Source organism: Ranitomeya imitator, chromosome 2 (genome assembly GCF_032444005.1).
Source record: "Ranitomeya imitator isolate aRanImi1 chromosome 2, aRanImi1.pri, whole genome shotgun sequence".
NCBI lineage: Eukaryota > Metazoa > Chordata > Amphibia > Anura > Dendrobatidae > Ranitomeya > Ranitomeya imitator.
In genome coordinates this window covers 82,419,637-82,440,416 of record NC_091283.1, presented here as the reverse complement: position 1 = coordinate 82,440,416, position 20,780 = coordinate 82,419,637, and the positions used below count along the sequence as shown (strand labels likewise).

At 45.9% G+C, this 20,780-nt stretch overlaps 1 long non-coding RNA gene across 1 annotated transcript in view; it reads left to right on the top strand.

Moving 5' to 3' along the window:
- Positions 1-19,076, top strand: part of LOC138667206 (uncharacterized) — a 389,637-nt gene extending 370,561 nt beyond the window's left edge. Inside the window, exon 3 of the long non-coding RNA XR_011318640.1 lies at positions 18,934-19,076. This is a non-coding gene — a long non-coding RNA (uncharacterized lncRNA). The remainder of the gene's footprint in view (positions 1-18,933) is intronic.
- Positions 19,077-20,780: the final 1,704 nt, after the last annotated feature.

Here is a 20,780-nt window from a genome sequence, read left to right as displayed (position 1 = left end):
TGCTTAAATTTTTGTGCCAGAAGCCGTGTAAAAATCATGGTTATTCCACAAAATATTGATTTCTGAACTCTTCCTGAGTTAAAACATTAGTATTGTTGCTTCAAAATGATTATGAGCATGTTTGCTTTGCATTATTTGAGGTCTGAAAGCACTGGATTTTTTTTTAATTTTGACCATTTCTCTTTTTCAGAAAAAAATACAAAATCTATTGCTTGGAAATTCGGAGACATGTTGTCAGAAGTTTATAGAATAAATGAACAATTTAAATTTTACTCAAAAATATACCTATAAAGAGAAAAATCAGACAAACTGAACATTTCACAGTGGTCTCTTAATTTTTGACAGAGCTGTGTATGTATTTGATTGCTCTCATCAGTTTTCATTATCCCATCAATCAAAAAGTAACGCACTTCAGAAAGTGCCTTTCTACAGATCCACCATGTTTTACTCATGGTTGTAGACTAGATTCAATTGGTCTCTCATTGCTTTCATAGCCTCACTGTGTTCCCTCCACTGTGTGTACACCACACGAAGGTCCTGATGACACAGGCTCCATTGACGCTACCAGGCAACCCTCTACCACCAATGTATTAATTTACGTATTTATCTTCTCATCTGAAGCTTATGCAAGGTACCACCTCATCTTCATCTTATTTCTACTACTACTCACACTTGCGACTTTGAGAAAGACCCAGGGCTTGGGTGGAAACGTTAAAGAAATCACTTGGTTATATTTTTTCACTGTTTTGTCATTTGACACTGTGGTGAACTGTTGTGCAGAATAATAAAATGATATATTTTGAAGGAACTCTCACGAGTGCCAGGTAAACTCACAGCTGGGGGCTACAACCCTCAGCTGTCAGCTTCAGCATGGCTAGTTATCAATAATGGAGGGGTCCCCTCTCTCATCTTTTTAATTATTTAAATAAAGAATTTTAAAAAAGGTATGGAGTCCCCCCATTTTTGACAATCAGCCTTGCTACAGCAGACAGATGGGGGCTGATATTCTCAGCATGTTAAGAGGTAGTAAATATTGCCCCCCAGCCTAAAAATAGCAAAAAACGAAAAAAAGTGTGTAGCTGCCCAGATCTATTAGATGGCTTGGCTCCTCCCACTTGCCCTGTAGCAGTAGCAAGTGAGGTTCATATTTGTGGGGTTGATGTCACCTTTGTATTATCCAGTGACATCAAGCCCACAGATTAGTAATGATGAAGCATCTATAAGACACCCATCCATTACTAATCCTATAGTTATATGGTAAATAAGCACACAGCCAGAATAAAGTCCTTTATTTGAATAAAAACAAAGCACACTTTTTCATTGTTATTTAAAAATATATATGAACCCCACTTTCCACCGCAAGGCTGGTTATCAAAAATGGGGGGAACCCCATGCTGTTTTTTTAATTATTTATTTAAAAAATTAAAATAATCGGAGCGGGAACCCTCTATTCTTGATAACCAACCTTGCTGAAGCTGACAGCTGAGAGTTGCAGCCCCCAGCTGTGAGTTTTGCCTGGCTGGTTGCCAAAAATACAGGGGAACCCACACCATTGTTTTTGTAAGTTATTTACTTACAGCGCACGCGCCAGCTGATGAATACATCCATCAGCCACCCCTGCTCTCGCTGATGAGAGCAGGAGTCCTATTATCCGACTGCAGTGACCAGAGGTAAACTTTATACCTCCGATCACAGCTGCACGCTTACGCTGTCTTTTGACAATGTGGGAACCGCAGCTGTCTGACCGGTGGAGATGATTTTACCGCCGATCACAAGCAGTGTTTGCCGCGCTGTCATGCACATGACAGCGTGGCAAACACTGGATGTTCGGGCTCCCATTCAAATTAATGGCGTCTGGGTTTGGGTTTGGGTCCAGGTACTGTTCTGGTACCTGAACCCAAACTTTGTGCAACTGTTCAGCCGGACCAAAACATCCAGTTGTCCGCCCATCCCATCATTCATATAAAATAAACTCTGGAGGCAGATTCTCAGGGAGATCTATGTCCAGCCCACAGATCTTAAAAGCACATTTACATATAAGAGAAACATAGATTTCTCTGAAATAAGGTATCAGATTGCAAATATGAATGTATCATTCTATTCAACTTTCTAGGACCAACATGCCCGTATAGACGGCTTAGAAGGGTTGATCCTACTGATCCCTTTTGATTTTAGACATAAAAAGAAGAAAAAAATGTTTTTCTCACTGTCTTCCTGTGATCATCTCTATTTTTTGTTAACTGTTGCTGTATGAGACACAGTTATAGCCTTTACAGTAGCAATTTCAGGTAAATATGCCAAATAACATTTAAGAATTTATTTTTGAAATGGAAAAACACAGAAATAATTTTTTGGGGACATGTTATGTAGTAAAGATTGACTAATATTCCATGTTAGATAATTAAAATATAACTTTCACTTAAAATTGGTAAAACACAGAGATAGCTAATAGTAGATGCAAAGATTGAAATGAATTGGAATGTTGAGTTATCCTTTCTCATTATTGATTACTCAGATACTCAATGTTAGCATTAATGGTACGTGTTTGTTCCCCTAACTAGATAATCTCAGGGCGCCATTGCCTGTGGCAGCGGGTAAACATTGCAGCATAGGCAGGGCCACCATCAGGGCATTACAGCCGTGACTGGCGTATGGGGCCCGGTGGGCAGAGGGGGCCCGCATCGGGTCCCGTCTCATCTGCTCACCGGGCCCCCCTTCAGGCGCTGCGGCACGCTATTGACGTGCGGGCCCGCTCCCGCACGTCAATAGTTAACAGCCGCCAGCCAGTTGGGGCGGAATGCTGGACATGAGGGGCAGAATGCTGGACATGAGGGGCAGAATGCTGGACATGAGGGGCAGAATGCTGGACATGAGGGGCAGAATGCTGGACATGAGGGGCAGAATGCTGGACATGAGGGGCAGAATGCTGGACATGAGGGGCAGAATGCTGGACAAGAGGGGCAGAATGCTGGACACGAGGGGCAGAATGCTGGACATGAGGGGCAGAATGCTGTTCATGAGGGGCAGAATGCTGTTCATGAGGGGCAGAATGCTGGACACTGGGGCAGAATGCTGGACATGAGGGGCAGAATGCTGGACATGAGGGGCAGAATGCTGGACATGAGGGGCAGAATGCTAGACATGAGGGGCAGAATGCTGGACATGAGGGGCAGAATGCTGGACATGAGGGGCAGAATGCTGGACACTGAGGCAGAATGCTGGACACTGAGGCAGAATGCTGGACACAGGGGCAGACTTTGAAACACAGGGGCAGAATGCTGGACACGGGCAGAATGCGAGACGCGGGGCAGAATGGAGATATGGGGCATGATTGGAGACACGGGGCAGGATGAAAGACATGGGGGCATGACTGGAGACAGATGGAGCAGGATTGGAGACAGATGGGGCAGAATGGAGACACAGGGGGCATGATTGGAGACATAGGGGGCAGAATGGAGACAAAGGGCAGGATGAAAGACACAGGGCATGATTGGAGACACTGGAGGCAGAATTGGACACAGATGGGGCAGGATTGGAGACAGATCGTGCAGGATCATGGGGCAGGATGGATATGATGGAGACAGATGGGGCAGGATGGGGAGATCATATGGGGCAGAATGGATACTCATGAGGGCAGGATGGGAGAACATATGGCTGGAGCCAGGAATGAGACACACGGGGGCCAGGATGGGGAATATTATTACCTTGGGGACTAATTTAGGGATATTATTACTGCAGTGATATATTTATTTTATTTTTTGAGGACACGGTTTTAAATGAGGGTTGGTCCTGTTACTGTGTAGAGTGACCCTATGTTGCCTCTTTTTCTTCATGTGGTGTAATGTAGAAGTTGGGAAAAATTAAGTAATGTGTTCTACAAGCGGAGCTCGAGATAACTGTGTTATTTCCTGCAGAGACGAGTCCTGGCTGGTAGAAGTGATGGCGATATGTGCTGGATGAAAGATAAAGGACTTCACCTACAGACGTCACTGGTGAGTCAGTGTGTTACCTATACACTGACACTATACACTGTGTACTATATACAGAGCTTCTGTGTATAATTTCACTAGTAATCACTGTATTATCTGTACACAGACACTGCATACTAAGCACAGATCTTCTGTGTATAATGGCACTTATGGTGATAGTATGGTGCTTTTTTTTTTATTACTGATCAGTATTGTAGTATTCAGTAACTACAGTGGGGCAAAAAAGTATTTAGTCAGTCAGCAATAGTGCAAGTTCCACCACTTAAAAAGATGAGAGGCGTCTGTAATTTACATCATAGGTAGACCTCAACTATGGGAGACAAACTGAGAAAAAAAAATCCAGAAAATCACATTCTCTGTTTTTTTAACATTTTATTTGCATATTATGGTGGAAAATAAGTATTTGGTCAGAAACAAAATTTAATCTCAATACTTTGTAATATATCCTTTGTTGGCAATGACAGAGGTCAAACGTTTTCTGTAAGTCTTCACAAGGTTGCCACACACTGTTGTTGGTATGTTGGCCCATTCCTCCATGCAGATCTCCTCTAGAGCAGTGATGTTTTTGGCTTTTCGCTTGGCAACACGGACTTTCAACTCCCTCCAAAGGTTATCTATAGGGTTGAGATCTGGAGACTGGCTAGGCCACTCCAGGACCTTGAAATGCTTCTTACGAAGCCACTCCTTCGTTGCCCTGGCGGTGTGCTTTGGATCATTGTCATGTTGAAAGACCCAGCCACGTTTCATCTTCAATGCCCTTGTTGATGGAAGGAGGTTTGCACTCAAAATCTCACGATACATGGCCCCATTCATTCTTTCATGTACCTGGATCAGTCGTCCTGGCCCCTTTGCAGAGAAACAGCCCCAAAGCATGATGTTTCCACCACCATGCTTTACAGTAGGTATGGTGTTTGATGGATGCAACTCAGTATTCTTTTTCCTCCAAACACGACAAGTTGTGTTTCTACCAAACAGTTCCAGTTTGGTTTCATCAGACCATAGGACATTCTCCCAAAACTCCTCTGGATCATCCAAATGCTCTCTAGCCAACTTCAGACGGGCCCGGACATGTACTGGCTTAAGCAGTGGGACACGTCTGGCACTGCAGGATCTGAGTCCATGGTGGTGTAGTGTGTTACTTATGGTAGGCCTTGTTACATTGGTCCCAGCTCTCTGCAGTTCATTCACTAGGTCCCCCCGCGTGGTTCTGGGATTTTTGATCACCGTTCTTGTGATCATTCTGACCCCACAGGGTGGGATTTTGCGTGGAGCCCCAGATCGAGGGAGATTATCAGTGGTCTTGTATGTCTTCCATTTTCTAATTATTGCTCCCACTGTTGATTTCTTCACTCCAAGCTGGTTGGCTATTGCAGATTCAGTCTTCCCAGCCTGGTGCAGGGCTACAATTTTGTTTCTGGTGTCCTTTGACGGCTCTTTGGTCTTCACCATAGTGGAGTTTGGAGTCAGACTGTTTGAGGGTGTGCACAGGTGTCTTTTTATACTGATAACAAGTTTAAACAGGTGCCATTACTACAGGTAATGAGTGGAGGAAAGAGGAGACTCTTAAAGAAGAAGTTACAGGTCTGTGAGAGCCAGAAATCTTGATTGTTTGTTTCTGACCAAATACTTATTTTCCACCATTATATGCAAAAAAAATGATAAAAAAACAAACAATGTGATTTTCTGGATTTTTTTTTCTCAGTTTGTCTCCCATAGTTGAGGTCTACCTATGATGTAAATTACAGACGCCTCTCATCTTTTTAAGTGGTGGAACTTGCACTATTGCTGACTGACTAAATACTTTTTTGCCCCACTGTATGTGGTGGTAATATGTGGTCTGGTCATGGTGCGGTGGTATTTGTTCCTTGTATGTGACATTATTCGATCACTGTGGTGGTAATATGCGGTCTGGTCATGGTGTGGTGGTATTTGTTCCTTGTATGTGATGTTATTCGGTCACTGGTGGTAATATGTGGTCTGGTCATGGTGTAGTGGTATTTGTTCCTTGTATGTGATATTATTGGTTATTTTAAAAATGTAAAAATAAATATACCTAAATTGTATTGCATATTTTAACAAATATTTAATAGGATACAGAAAAGTAGGACCCGGCCAAAAGTGTCTACCGTGTTATGGTGGCGGCTTAAAAAATCTTTTGGCCAAAAAAAAAGCTGCCGGTTATATGTGTGATCTGGTGATGGGAACTGTTATTGTGTGATAGGTGAGAAGTGGAGTTTTTCCAAAAAAGAGCGGGGGTTACTGTGGACAGTTTGAGGGGTGGAGCGTGGAGGCGGGGCTGGGGTGGAGCCTGGGCGGAGTCTCAAGGGGGCCCTGAAAATTTTGCCAGTATGGGGCCCCGAAATTTCTAGTGGCAGCCCTGAGCATAGGTGCAGTATCAAAGATAGCATGACAGACTGGTCATAAAACAAAATGGTCAGTCCTTACCACTTTTGTCAATGTTTATTACAAAAATGTTCCAGTCCAATGGGCCAAATAGTCAAAAGATCAGCTCCCATCCCTGGAAAGCCTTGGTGTCTTGCTGGGTGGCTTGTACTGTATATGTTATGGACCACGTTTACCTCATCATTGTGAAGGAGCCCTGAATCTGAAAAGCTTGCCCTGGTAAATGTCATTAACATGCTCCTATAGAAATAAGAGCTTTCTATTATGTCTTATGTCTAGCCCTAAAGCACCACACCTTAATTTTTTTAAATGTTACTGCTGGAGTGATGTCACTAATGTAAGTTCCCTGCCATTAAAAATATACTCTCCATCTGCTGTCTTCTTCTGTTATCTGCTCTGCGCCAGTTGGTCATTTGTGGGTTGTGACCCGCTGGATGGCTTCACTGTTTTGTGGGTGATCTGGAAGTCATTACTCAATATAAGTCTATAAGAACCAGAACAAGACCAGAACAATGCTCTCGTAGACTTACATTGACCGCTTGTGACCATCACCACTGACTCTGGTCTGTCAGAAGTTGAGGTGCCAAGATGGCAGACCCACGAACAGAGCAACACCAGGAAGAGTAGAAGACAATGGCTGGTGATCATAATACTAAGGGCAGGGAACCCTCTTTAGCTGCATCACTGTAGTGCAGAAATAAAAAAAACGCTAGAATAAATGACAGACATGGAGGCGATTGTATGGTACACAACTTTGAAGTCAACCTTTCAACACCCTATGATCATGTTGTGCTGGTGGTGGGTTTACAAATGAAGACTGGAGAACACTGGGTACATATATTCGTTAATAGAAGCAGAAATACAATATATTTTCCAAAGCAGAGCAGCTACTCAGTATAGTACTGCATTTCTAACTGCAGGTTACATGCAGTTAGAAATGGCTAATAAAAAAAAGACAGAGTACACTCATTGTTAAATCGCTTTCTCAATACACAATGTTGTACACTTGCAGGAGGGTTAAAACATTTCATTAACTAGTATTTTTCTGTTATGTTTTGCAACAGGCTGGGTGTTGGAACCACTGTGCCATGGATCAAGGAGAGCCTGGAGGGGCGTGACTAGGAGCCTCACCTAATCTAGCCTCGGATACACAGCAGCATACAATAACATGATCCAAGGAGAGACCAAGGAGGTGGACCAGGTGCTATACCAGGACTGACCTTGGGTAGATGGAAGCTGCCCCCTAGGGACAGGTAGCTATGATGACCTGAAGGAAGGTACAGTGGATGCAGACAGGCGCTGTAAGAACACAGGAACCACAGATGCAGACGGGACAGGCTGACATAGAGATGAACCCTGGCAGGTGCTGTGGGAAAGGCTGACAGAGAGATGAGCTCTGGCAGGTGCAACTGGACTGGCTGATGGAGAAATGAGCACTGGCTGGTGCAACTGGACCAGCTGACATAGAGATGAGCGCTGTCAGGTGAAGTGGAACTGGCTGACAGAGAGATGGGCACTGGCAGGTGCAACTGGACCGGCTGATGTAGAGATGAGCTCTGGCAGGTGCAGCGGGACTGGCTGACATAGAGAGGAGCTCTAGCAGGTGCAACTGGACCAGCTGATGTAGAGATGAGCTATGGCAGGTGCAATGGGCCTGGCTGACAGAGAGAGGAGCACTGGCAAGTGCAACTGGTCAAGCTGACATAGAGATGTGCACTGTCAGGTGCAGCGGGACTGACTGACAGAGAGATGGGCACTGGCAGGTGCAACTGGACTAGCTGACATAGAGATGAGCACTGGCAGGTGCAGTGGGATTGGCTGACATGGAGAGGAGCTCTAGCAGGTGCAACTGGACCAGCTGACATAGAGATGAGCTCTGGCAGGTGCAATGGGACTGGCTGACAGAGAGATGAGCACTGGCAGGTGCAACTGGTCAAGCTGACTGTCACGCTCACGCCCTGACTGGTGGGCGTGAGCTCGGGGGGTTTGTGGCCCCACTGTGCCACAAACCAGACTACCCTGGAAGGGGCGTGACTATGACAGCTGCCTGGGTTTTCACTGGAGCCTCTGATGGTGAGGTCAGGCTTGTGCAGCAGGCAGCTGCCAGGTGCTACTCCAGGGTGGTGTCTGGCTGTGGCTGCTGATACCACTTGGAAGACAGGAACACCAGGATTGGTGCGGGCATTAGGCAGGACTGGCAGAAGAGCACGGCTGGAACACAGACGAGTAGGCTGGCACGGCTGAGACAGGGCTGGCAGAGACACGGCAGAGAACTCAGGGCTGGCAGAGACACGGCAGGAAACAGGACTGGCTAGGACAGCAGGAACACAGGACTGGAAGGCAGGGCAGGAACGGCAGGACTGGCAGGAACACAGGATTGGGAGGCACTGCAGAGAACACAGGACTGGAAGGCAGGGCAGGAACAGCAGGACTGGCAGGAACACAGGATACACAGGACTGGTTGATGTGGTGTATGAATCAGGCTGCACTCAGATGACACCCGAGTGCAGTCCTATTGTGAGAGTGATGAAGGAACAGGTAGGGACCTGTACACACAGAAGATGCAGGTACGGAAACAAGCCAGAAGGAAAGGAGAATGAATGAACAGGTAGGGACCTGTTCACACAGGAGGACCAAGTAACAAGTAGAAGGTGGAACTAAGAAAAGAGAAGGAGAAGGCAGAGCCAAGGGTGGAGACGCTGGAGGCGGAGCCAAGAGCGGAGACGCTGGAGGCGGAGCCAAGAGCTGAGACGCTGGAGGCGGAGCCAAGAGCAGAGACGCTAGAGGCGGAGCCAAGAGCGGAGACGCTAGAGGCGGAGCCAAGAGCGGAGACGCTAGAGGCGGAGCCAAGAGCAGAGACGCTAGAGGCGGAGCCAAGAGCGGAGACGCTAGAGGCGGAGCCAAGAGCGGAGACGCTGGAGGCGGAGCCAAGAGCGGAGGCGCTGGAGGCGGAGCCAAGAGCGGAGACGCTGGAGGCGGAGCCAAGAGCAGAGACGCTGGAGGCGGAGCCAAGATCAGAGACGCTGAAGGCGGAGCCAAGAGCAGAAACGCTGGAGGCGGAGCCAAGAGCAGAGACGGAGCCAAGTGCAGAAACACAGGAGGTGGAGCCAGATAGTACTGCAAAGAGCGGAGCCAGATAGAACTGCAAAGAGCGGAGCCACAGAGCAAAGCCAGAGAGTGCGAAGCAAAGTCTGAGTGCAGAGCCGCAAGAGTGCGGAGTGAAAGCAAACAGAAAACACAAGGAAAGAAAGCAGGGAAGGAAGCCACAGACAAGGAGACCGAGAAAAGACAAAGTACAGACAAGGCAATAGAACAAGACACAGGGACAAAGACACAGGGACCAGGATATTCTGCCTCCTGGAGGGCGGACTACAAGAACAAGGCAAAAGCACAGAGAAAAGCTCAGAGGGAGTAACTCAGAGCAAGGCCAGGCAAACTCAGCAGCCAAACACTAACTGAGCTAACACATTGCACAGGCCCAGACCACAGGGTGGAGCTGCACTATATACAGGAGTCCTCTTGGTAATTGGTCAGGAACTGATTGGACAGGTGCACCTGATTCCTATAAGAACCAGAGAATTCAGGCGCCGGCCCCCTATACACATAGCCATGAGGCATGCAGAGAGCAGAGACACAGAACATGGAGCTGGCATTAAAGAGAAAGCACATCATGGCCTGGAGCAGTGGGTAAGATTGTGTGAGAGATGTGAGGCCATGCTGTGATGCCAGCAGAGTTGTTACAGTACCCCCCCTTTACGGCCCCTCCTCTTCAAGCCCGCCAGAACAACCTGTAGAAGAAGGATAGGAGGACACATAGTCATAGCCATCACAACATTCCTCTCGTAGAATGAGGTATTTGAGACATTAAAGATCTCAGGATGCTCAGTCTCTTTAAGTCCAGTAAGATCAGCCTCCCACTCAGAAGACACAAGGGACAGGACTTCTTTCACCTGGTCAACAGAAAGCAGGGACTTGGAAGCTTGTGATTTGACCACAACATAGTCTGATTCTTTGGACACTGAAGACACCTTCACTGGATCCAACTTAAGTCCATCATCACAAGAAAATTGGACCTCCTCCTTTAGACCGGTGGGAAGCAGAGATGAGAACACTTCAGTCTTGGGATCTTTGCCCGATAGCCAGATGGAAACTGGTGGCATACATATAGGAAACATCTTCAGCCTGGTACCCTGAAAAAACTGGACCTCCTCTTCAAGATTAGAGGATGAGTAAGTCTCTGTCTTAGTATTATCAGCAAGTAGCCACTTGGAAGCAGAAGACATACATTTAGCAAGCCCCATCAGCCAGTTGCTCTGACAAGACTGGACCATTTCTTCCTCCGGATTGGTGAAGAACAGAGATGCAAGAGCTTCAGCTTCAATTTCTTCATCCACCTGCCACATGGAATCCGAAGGCATCATTACAGGAAGCATCTTCTTCCCAAAGTTCATAGAAAATTTTTTAAGTGACATGGATGTTCCTGGGAACTGGTCACAGGTATTGACACTGGAGGTGTGCGGAGAGGACGCCACTGTTTCCTTTACTTCAGTGAGGTCAGCACACCGTGACTCAATAGCCAGCTGATTGGGTGGAGAAGATATCAACACTGTAGGTTGACCCAGCAGTTTAGGAACAAGAAACTTCTGGAGACTTGATAGTTCCAAACGCAGAACCACGCTGGGTCTTTGGACCGGAACGGGCAGCAGAGTATCCGATTCAGAACGACCGACGGGCGGACTGGTCAACAAGTGGAAAACAAATCTCTCTGCATACAATGCTCCGATTTGGAGCTGTAGTTGTCCCTTCAACACTGGACTGTTCATAAGTAGGACTCGGCAATCACCAAACACCTTCACAGGATTCTGGAGCAGTGGAACAGGAATCACACTTAGACTCCGTCTGGTTAGCAGCTTTAACACATCTGCAGGACCGAAGCTCCCACAAGGCACTGGAACAGACTCAGACTTTAGCGGAAGGGAGTTATTCTCACCAAGGGCAGTCTCTCCTACTGGCCCGAGGTTTTGGAGCTTTAGATCCCCTGAACAGAGGTCTTCCAGGTGTTCCTCACAACAGCAGCGACATAGTAAGCCCTTCTTACGACTGGTCTTAGACTGATGCTTTGCCAGTCCACTCTTGACAGTCTTTTTGGGTTCTATTTGAGTAGCTGCTTTAACGGGTAGAGGAACTGGAGGATCACAGACGGTCATGGCTTGATGTGGAGGTTTCTTCACAGGTTTCGCCCGTCTGGAGCGCCTCTCGGATCTAGATGGGGAAGACTTCACAGGAACAGCAGGACGAGGCTTGTCAAAAACTTTATGGAAGGCCAAGAGGAAGGCCCCAAGACTCATGACGATAGGATCCCCTGCTTCCCAGAGGGGACAAATCCATAATAAAGCATCTCCTGCTAGGTAGGACATGATGTAGGCCACCTTAATCCGGTCAGAGGGAAAACAAGCTGCATTCTGCAGGATGTAGCGCAAGCACTGTTCCAGGAAGCTTTGGCATTCCTCTGGATTCCCATAGAACCTAGGTGGGTCTGCTGGGTTGTGCTCTTCCTCATAGGCCTTGAGTTGATCGTAGAGAGCGTTTGAAATTATGATTGGGCCCAAGGTCTCCTCAATTGGAACGACACAGGGCGAAACAAATTCTTCAGCTTGCTCACACCGGTAGAGAGAAAGTTCATCATGCTCTGAGAGCGGTAGGACATGGGATAGAGCGGAGGCCATGGCCTGTGCAAACTGTCACGCTCACGCCCTGACTGGTGGGCGTGAGCTCGGGGAGTTTGTGGCCCCACTGTGCCACAAACCAGAGTACCCTGGAAGGGGCGTGACTATGACAGCTGTCTGGGTTTTCATTGGAGCCTCTGATGGTGAGGACAGGCTTGTGCAGCAGGCAGCTGCCAGGTGCTACTCCAGGGTGGTGTCTGGCTGTGGCTGCTGATCCCACTTGGGAGACAGGAACACCAGGATTGGTGCGGGCATTAGGCAGGACTGGCAGAAGAGCACGGCTGGAACACAGATGAGTAGGCTGGCACGGCTGAGACAGGGCTGGCAGAGACACGGCAGGAAACAGGACTGGCTAGGACAGCAGGAACACAGGACTGGAAGGCAGGGCAGGAACGGCAGGACTGGCAGGAACACAGGATACACAGGACTGGTTGATGTGGTGTATGAATCAGGCTGCACTCAGATGACACCCGAGTGCAGTCCTATTGTGAGAGTGATGAAGGAACAGGTAGGGACCTGTACACACAGAAGATGCAGGTACGGAAACAAGCCAGAAGGAAAGGAGAATGAAGGAACAGGTAGGGACCTGTTCACACAGGAGGTGCAGGAAAGGAAACAAGGAGAAAGGAATGAGGTATGAAGAAACAGGTAGGGACCTGTTCACACAGGAGGACCAAGTAACAAGTAGAAGGTGGAACTAAGAAAAGAGAAGGAGAAGGCAGAGCCAATGGCGGACACGCTGGAGGCAGAGCCAAGAGCAGAGACGCTGGAGGCGGAGCCAAGAGCGGAGACGCTGGAGGCGGAGCCAAGAGCGGAGACGCTAGAGGCGGAGCCAAGAGCAGAGACGCTAGAGGCGGAGCCAAGAGCGGAGACGCTAGAGGCGGAGCCAAGAGCGGAGACGCTAGAGGCGGAGCCAAGAGCGGAGACACTGGAGGCGGAGCCAAGAGCGGAGACGCTGGAGGCAGAGCCAAGAGCGGAGACGCTGGAGGCGGAACCAAGAGCGGAGACGCTGGAGGCAGAGCCAAGAGCGGAGATGCTGGAGGCTGAGCCAAGAGCAGAGACGGAGCCAAGTGCAGAAACACAGGAGGCGGAGCCAGATAGTACTGCAAAGAGCGGAGCCAGATAGAACCGCAAAGAGCGGAGCCACAGAGCAAAGCCAGAGAGTGCGAAGGAAAGTCTGAGTGCAGAGCCGCAAGAGTGCGGAGTGTAAGCAAACAGAAAACACAAGGAAAGAAAGCAGGGAAGGAAGCCACAGACAAGGAGACCGAGAAAAGACAAAGTACAGACAAGGCAATAGAACAAGACACAGGGACAAAGACACAGGGACCAGGATATTCTGCCTCCTGGAGGGCGGACTACAAGAACAAGGCAAAAGCACAGAGAAAAGCTCAGAGGGAGTAACTCAGAGCAAGGCCAGGCAAACTCAGCAGCTAAACACTAACTGAGCTAACACATTGCACAGGCCCAGACCACAGGGTGGAGCTGCACTATATACAGGAGTCCTCTTGGTAATTGGTCAGGAACTGATTGGACAGGTGCACCTGATTCCTATAAGAACCAGAGAGTTCAGGCGCCGGCCCCCTATACACATAGCCATGAGGCATGCAGAGAGCAGAGACATAGAACATGGAGCTGGCATTAAAGAGAAAGCACATCATGGCCTGGAGCAGTGGGTAAGATTGTGTGAGAGATGTGAGGCCATGCTGTGATGCCAGCAGAGTTGTTACACTGACATAGAGATGTGCACTGTCAGGTGCAGCGGGACATGCTGACAGAGAGATGAGCACTGGCAGGTGCAACTGGACCGGCTAACATAGAGATTAGCGCAGGCAGGTGCAACTGAACTGGCTGATGTAGAGATGAGCACTGGCAGGTGCAGCGGGACTGGCTGATGGAGAGATGAGCACTCAGAGGTGCAACTGGACTGGCTGACATAGAGATGAGCACTGGCAGGTGCAGCAGGACTGGCTGACAGAGAGATGAGCACTGACAGGTGCAACTGGACCAGCTGACAAGGAGATGAGCACTGGCAGGTGCAGCAGAACTGGCTGATGGAGAGATGATCACTGTCAGGGGCAACTGGACTGGCTTACATAGAGATGAGCGCTGACCGGTGAAGCGGAACCGGCTGATAGACAGGCAGGTGGGCATAGGCAATAGACAAGCTGGCAGCCATGGCTGATAGGCAAGCAAGTGTACAGGGATACGAGCACTGGGGCCTGAGAACTAGCAAGAGTGTTAGGAACCTAGTTACAACATTGCACAGGCACCTACATTTTGGAGGAGGTGCCCTAAATAGTAAGTGTCCTCCAGATATTGGCTGGGGACACTTTTGGAGAAGGCCCATGGCACCCCTTTAAGAAAAGGAAAGTGTGAGCGCATGTGCCCTAAGCGCAGTGCCCAAGGACTTGCGTGCAATGTACACACCCCAGTCAACTGCAGACACAGAACGAGGAGACAGAGTAGGATGGGGGCCACAGCAGTGAGTACGCTGGCGTCTCTGCAGGAGGAGAAGGGCAACATGCAGAGACGCTGGTGCTACATGTTTCTCATGAATATAACATTAATCCAAATGCTTGCCTTAGTTCAATCTCTGAATGTCAATATGTACTAATGATGACAAATTATTAACTGGGATCTTTAACATTGACATGCTACAGTGTACAGATGTGTAAAAAATATCAATACCTTCCCTACACCTGTAACCGCTATGGTCCTCAAGATTATCACTAGCAGACTGGGTTCAATTAGAGAGGCTGTGTTTTTTGGAAGGTGATTTTTATTGGAACACCACCTAGTGACTTTCCCTAGTGACTGCCTAATCAAAAAGAGATCCTATTCCTGGGATAAACCATGATCAACTGCTTATGTGAGGAATCATTTTTCAATTTCATATTTTGCTGTGACACAAGTTCAAATAAATACACGTTCATTTAATGCATTGCTCCTAGCTTTCCTCCAGAACGGGTGCTGCCCTATGAATTCACTCTCGCTCTGCCTAATATAGAGTGCGATTATTGAGAAACTCTTTACTGCCTCAATATACCTTGATAGGGCATATAGAAAGGAGAAGTCAACTGTTAACAACACCTTCACATTCCAAGAGTGTAATTTGAGGAATGTATGTGAAAGTTAAATTGTACCTGTCATTTCAGGTGACCTTTCCTGTGTCTACATGAGCAATAACTATTTATAGCCCGTATATGACTTGTATGCTGTCATTTCATTACTCATTTTATCTTCTGTAGGTATGATATCTAATTATCTATTTTCTCTGAGCTAGTGGGTAGAGACTAAGTAGCATGATGTCTCCCTTACATGGCGCACAGAGACGAGAGAGACTCCAGTTTTCCTGTGTCAATGGTGCACAACTCTAGAAGCAGAAGCAGCATTAAAAACACTATTCACCAGCACTGAGCAGTGTAGGTGTGAATCCTTCTTTATACTGAGATAAAACACCCATTACAAAGCAACAACCTAGTCTGTGTGTCTCTTCTCCTCTTTCTCTCACAGGTGCTCCTCTCTCTCCTCTCTCAAACCTTTAATAGGTAGCAGTAATATGATCTCTCACTGACTTGGTATCCTGTCTTGTACTCACCAAGACAGATTTGAGCTGTTTTTTTAGAGTGAATAATGGGTTCAGGAGGCGGAGGGGGAGAAGTGGCTTATAAGTGGATAAAAAAGCAAATTCTCTGTTAAGATATACTAACATTTTTATTGTATTCGTCTTGTACTATTGATTTATGCAAAGACTGATGAAACGACTATGACCACTTAGGTGTCCGTATAAATTATCTATTTCCAAAATAGAATAAAATGAAAGTATATCCCACCCTATCGCCATATCCTTGTGGTCCACAAGTTCATCTCAGGTCCTATACTCCTTAGAATTTTCTGTTGCCCTTGTAAGTTATCTTTAACAAAATTCTTCACTTTAATTTGCTTTGATGTTTCTCCTCCGTCCTCACGTACACTTCTCGATATTTAATGTCTCTATCAACGATTATACAAATTTCAAGAAGACAAGGAAGTATTCTAATATTGTCGAGGCCCCACTAGTTTTCCGGTTCAAATCCTAGTTCATGCTGTTTGTTAAGTACTTGTTCACAGTGACAGCTTTCACCAAAACAGAATGTACTGAATAATTCTCTCCAAACTGCTCCATCCTGCTGAGCCTCAAGTGAAACAAACTCTTCAAACTCCATCATGTGAACTTTTTATGCTGAACAATCTCTTTCAAACCATTTCATTCAGAGATACTACCCGTGAAACTGGAATTCAGGGGGATGATGTGACATCACAGTGTCCTATGACTAGGATGGGTCATGGCCACCAAAGTTGTACCACATGATTTCCCTTAATTGCGTTCTGTTAATTGTATGGCTTCTATTCAACATCAAAAATACATAAGTACTTTAGACCTGAGGCGGACCTCACATTGAACAGGCCATTGAAATCCTAAATAGACAGTTTAAGTTCAAAATCTTTGAACTGTCACAATGATTTCACAAGGGAAATTTGGTGCCGATAGTGAAATAAAAGAAGCGGTGTCACTTCTGTTTGTTTGCCCACACGGCGCTGTAAACAGTAAATGGGAAATCGGAGAAGACCCTCATTGTGCATAGAGCATAATAACTGTCCTACATTTCAGCGAACTAAGAAAATTGCGAAACCTATTTTTCATTCAGCTATAGGTCTACTAGTATAAGACTCGGAATAAAACTGATTGCGTAGAATTTTTTTGTGTGGGTGAGAGGTTTTTGCACCGTGCTTTGTTCCTCCATTTTTCCATCTCATGCTTAACCTATTTTTGTCTACTACTTTGACACAGCCTAGAAAATTTGCATCCGAAAAACAGTAGCCATGTTCTACAGTATTTATACTATTCAGAGCTTAAGTATCAATTTGGAAAAAACATGGATATTACCCGCGCTGCTGTAATAATGAAAAAGAAAAGTAATAAAATCTATACATATATTAACTCCTTTCTGACCTCAGACGGGATAGTACGTCCGAGGTCAGAACCCCCGCTTTGATGTTGGCTCCGGCGGTGAGCCCGCATCAAAGCTGGGACATGTCAGCTGTTTTGAGTAGCTGACATGTGCCCGCAATAGCGGCGGGTGGAATCTCTTTCCACCCGCCGCTATTAACTAGTTAAATGCCACTGTCAAGCGCTGACAGCGGCATTTAACTGCCGCTTCAGGCCATCGGGCTAGAAATGAGCGCATCGCTGACCCCTGTCACGTGATCGAGGGTCAGCGATGCGTCAGCATAACAACCGGAGGTCTCCTTGAGACCTCTATTGTTGTTGATGCCGGATTGCTGCGAGTGCCACCCTCCCATGGAGGCTATTGAAGCATGGCAAAAGTAAAAAAAAGTTTTAAAAAATATGAAAAAAATACCAAAAATAAAAGTTTAAATCACCCCCTTTTGACCCCATTCAAAATAAAACAATAAAAAAAAATCAATCAAACACATATTTGGTATCGCTGCATTCAGAATTGCCCGATCTATCAATAAAAAAAAGAATTAACCTGATCGCTAAACGGCATAGCGAGAAAAAAATTTGAAACGCCAGAATTCAGTTTTTTTGATCACTGTAACATTGCATTGAAATGCAATAATGGGCGATCAAAAGAATGTATCTGCACCAAAATGGTATCATTAAAAACATCAGCTCGACGCACAAAAAATATGCCCTCACCCGACCCGAGATCACGAAAAATGGAGACGCTACGGCCTACGGGTATCGGAAAATTGTGCAATTTTTTTTTTTTAGCAGAGTTTGGAATTCTTTTTTACCACTTAGATAAAAAATAACCTAGACATTTTTGGTGTCTATGAACTCGTAAAGACCTGTAAACTCATAATGGCAGGTCAGTATTAGCATTTAGTGAACCCAGCAAAAAAGCCAAACAAAAAACAAGTGTGAGATTGCACTTTTTTGAAATTTCAACGCACTTGTAATTTTTTTCCCGTTTTACTAGTACACGACATGCTAAAACCAATGATGTAATTCAAAAGTACAACTTGTCCCTCTAAAAATGAGTCCTCGGACGGAGTTCTCCGTGTGTGGAGGAAAGTAAAGAAGTGTCCAAAATAATAAGAAAACACTGGGGAATGTTGGGGAGATGTCTCCCTGACATTAAGGAGTTCAAGGTGCCACCAATATATTCCTACAAAAGGAGTAAAAATATTGGTAATTATGTGGTCAAATCAGACCAATGAAAAAAAAGTTTACAGTTGACACTTATAGGTGTGAGTAAGAAAGGATGTTTTCCATGTCTGAATTGTGTGAATTGTACACATATGATAAAGGGCCCTACATTCCAACATCCTGATACAGGAAAAGTTTATAAAATCAAAGAATATCTGATGTGCAGTTCCGATTATGTCATATATCTCCTTATGTGTCCATGCAACTTATGGTATATCGGTGAAACTACCTGTGAATTTAAGGTTAGGATGAACCAACACCAATGTACCATAAGAAAGAAAAGATTGGATCTTCCGGTCCCAAAACATTTTGTAGAACAAAATCATTCTGAGAAAGATCTTAGATGTAAATTAATAGATTTAGTTCCAATACAAAGGAGAGGGGGTGACAGGGAGTGGATCCTTAAAAAGAAGGAACTAAAATGAATCTATGAACTCAATACCCTTAAACCTAAAGGTCTAAATGTGGACTTTAAAATTCATACGGTTATTTGAGGAATAGTATATGGTTTCTTGTCCCATAGGTATAATTGAGGGTAGGTTGTATATTGAGGATATTATTTCCTTAATTTTAACATATTTTATTTTTTGTCTTCTAGATCTTTTCATATTGGCTGTGGTGGAGCGTGATCGCATGAGGATGAAATTTTTCATAGCACATATTTTTCTCCTTCCTTCAAGAATTTTTACAAAGACTTTTTTCAAAATTGTATCGTGTATTTTTTTGGATTGCGGACATAATTAACTCACTGTGAATGGCTTCCTAATTAATTAAATGAATAATTCTCAAAAACTATATTTTTTGGCATATTTAATGTAATGGCCTATGAAAAGGGAATATTGAATCATGAATATGGGTGATACTACCTTGTAGCTGTCTTATTTGTAACAGTTGATCTGGAGGGGTTAATTGGGGCATTTGGATGCTATGTGGCGCCTGGAGACAGCCTGAGGAAGGTGTCGTACAGGTTGTCAGGGTGGGATTGAAACACCCAGTAAGTAGTAAGTAAGTGAAGTATTTTTACTAATAAGGCCATATAAGAAAAGGCGCATAAGTGCGTGCGCAGTAAAGAATAAGCCATAAAGTGGAGCACTAGTTTAATTTGTTGAGTTTACTTAAAACTTTCATTATAGGGAGATCTGTTTTAGTAAAATAAGCCACAACCAATATGGCGCTTTTAGACATCTGTGCGCGTGCGCAATGCACCATTTGCCGCACGGTGGTTTATTGGTCGGCAATCCACTACACGAATATGACGCGCTCAGACATGCGCAGTAGCAAGTAGAGAACATTGATTCCAATGTATGACGAGTATGACGCGCTCAGACATGCGCAGTAGCAAATAGAGAACGCTGATTACAGCGTATGGCGTCCTCCATGCGGTACATGAGCTTCCCCACGGCGAATGTAAATGTAAATGTAATATTATAATGATGAGAACGGATAAATGGGATAATTAAATGAAATGATCTGGATTACTAAAGGAACTTTTTAAGTAATGAATACTATAGGAGCACATAGCACTTTACACCGATGCACCTTATGTTGTCATTAGGCAATTATGAATATAGCACGAGCATTAAGATGCACTTTATAATATGTATTTCTGATTGGCTGTGATTATTGTTGGGACTACTATAAATTGGCACTTTATTGTAACACCTACTGCTTAAGAAAGGCTCATTTGGAGCCGAAACGTCGCCCAGACAAGTGGGTTGATTAAATGTACCTTCACACTGAACGATATCGCTAGCGATCCGTGACGTTGCAGCGTCCTGGCTAGCGATATTGTTGAGTTTAACAGGCAGCAGCGATCAGGATCCTGCTGTGCCATCGTTGGTCGGAGCAGAAAGTCCAGAACTTTATTTCATCGCTGGACTCCCGCAGACATTGTTGAATCGGCGTGTGTGATGCCGATTCAGCGATGTCTTCACTGGTAACCAGGGTAAACATCGGGTTACTAAGCGCAGGGCCGCGCTTAGTAACCCGATGTTTAGCCTGGTTACCAGCGTAAACGTAAAAAAACAAACACTACATACTTACATTCCGGTGTCTGTCCCCCGGCGCTGTGCTTCTCTGCACAGTGTAAGCACCAGCCGGAAAGCAGAGCACAGCGGTGACGTCACCGCTGTGCTTTCCGGCCGGCTCTCACAGTCAGTGCAGGAAAGCACAGCGCCGGGGGACAGACACCGGAATGTAAGTATGTAGTGTTTGTTTTTTTTACGTTTACGCTGGTAACCAGGGTAAACATCGGGTTACTAAGCGCGGCCCTGCGCTTAGTAACCCGATGTTTACCCTGGTTACCAGTGGACTTCGCATAGTTGGTCGCTGGAGAGCTGTCTGTGTGACAGCTCTCCAGCGACCACACAGTGACGCTGCAGCGATCGGGATCGTTGTCTAGATCGCTGCAGCGTCGCTAAATGTGATGGTACCTTTACATCCTGA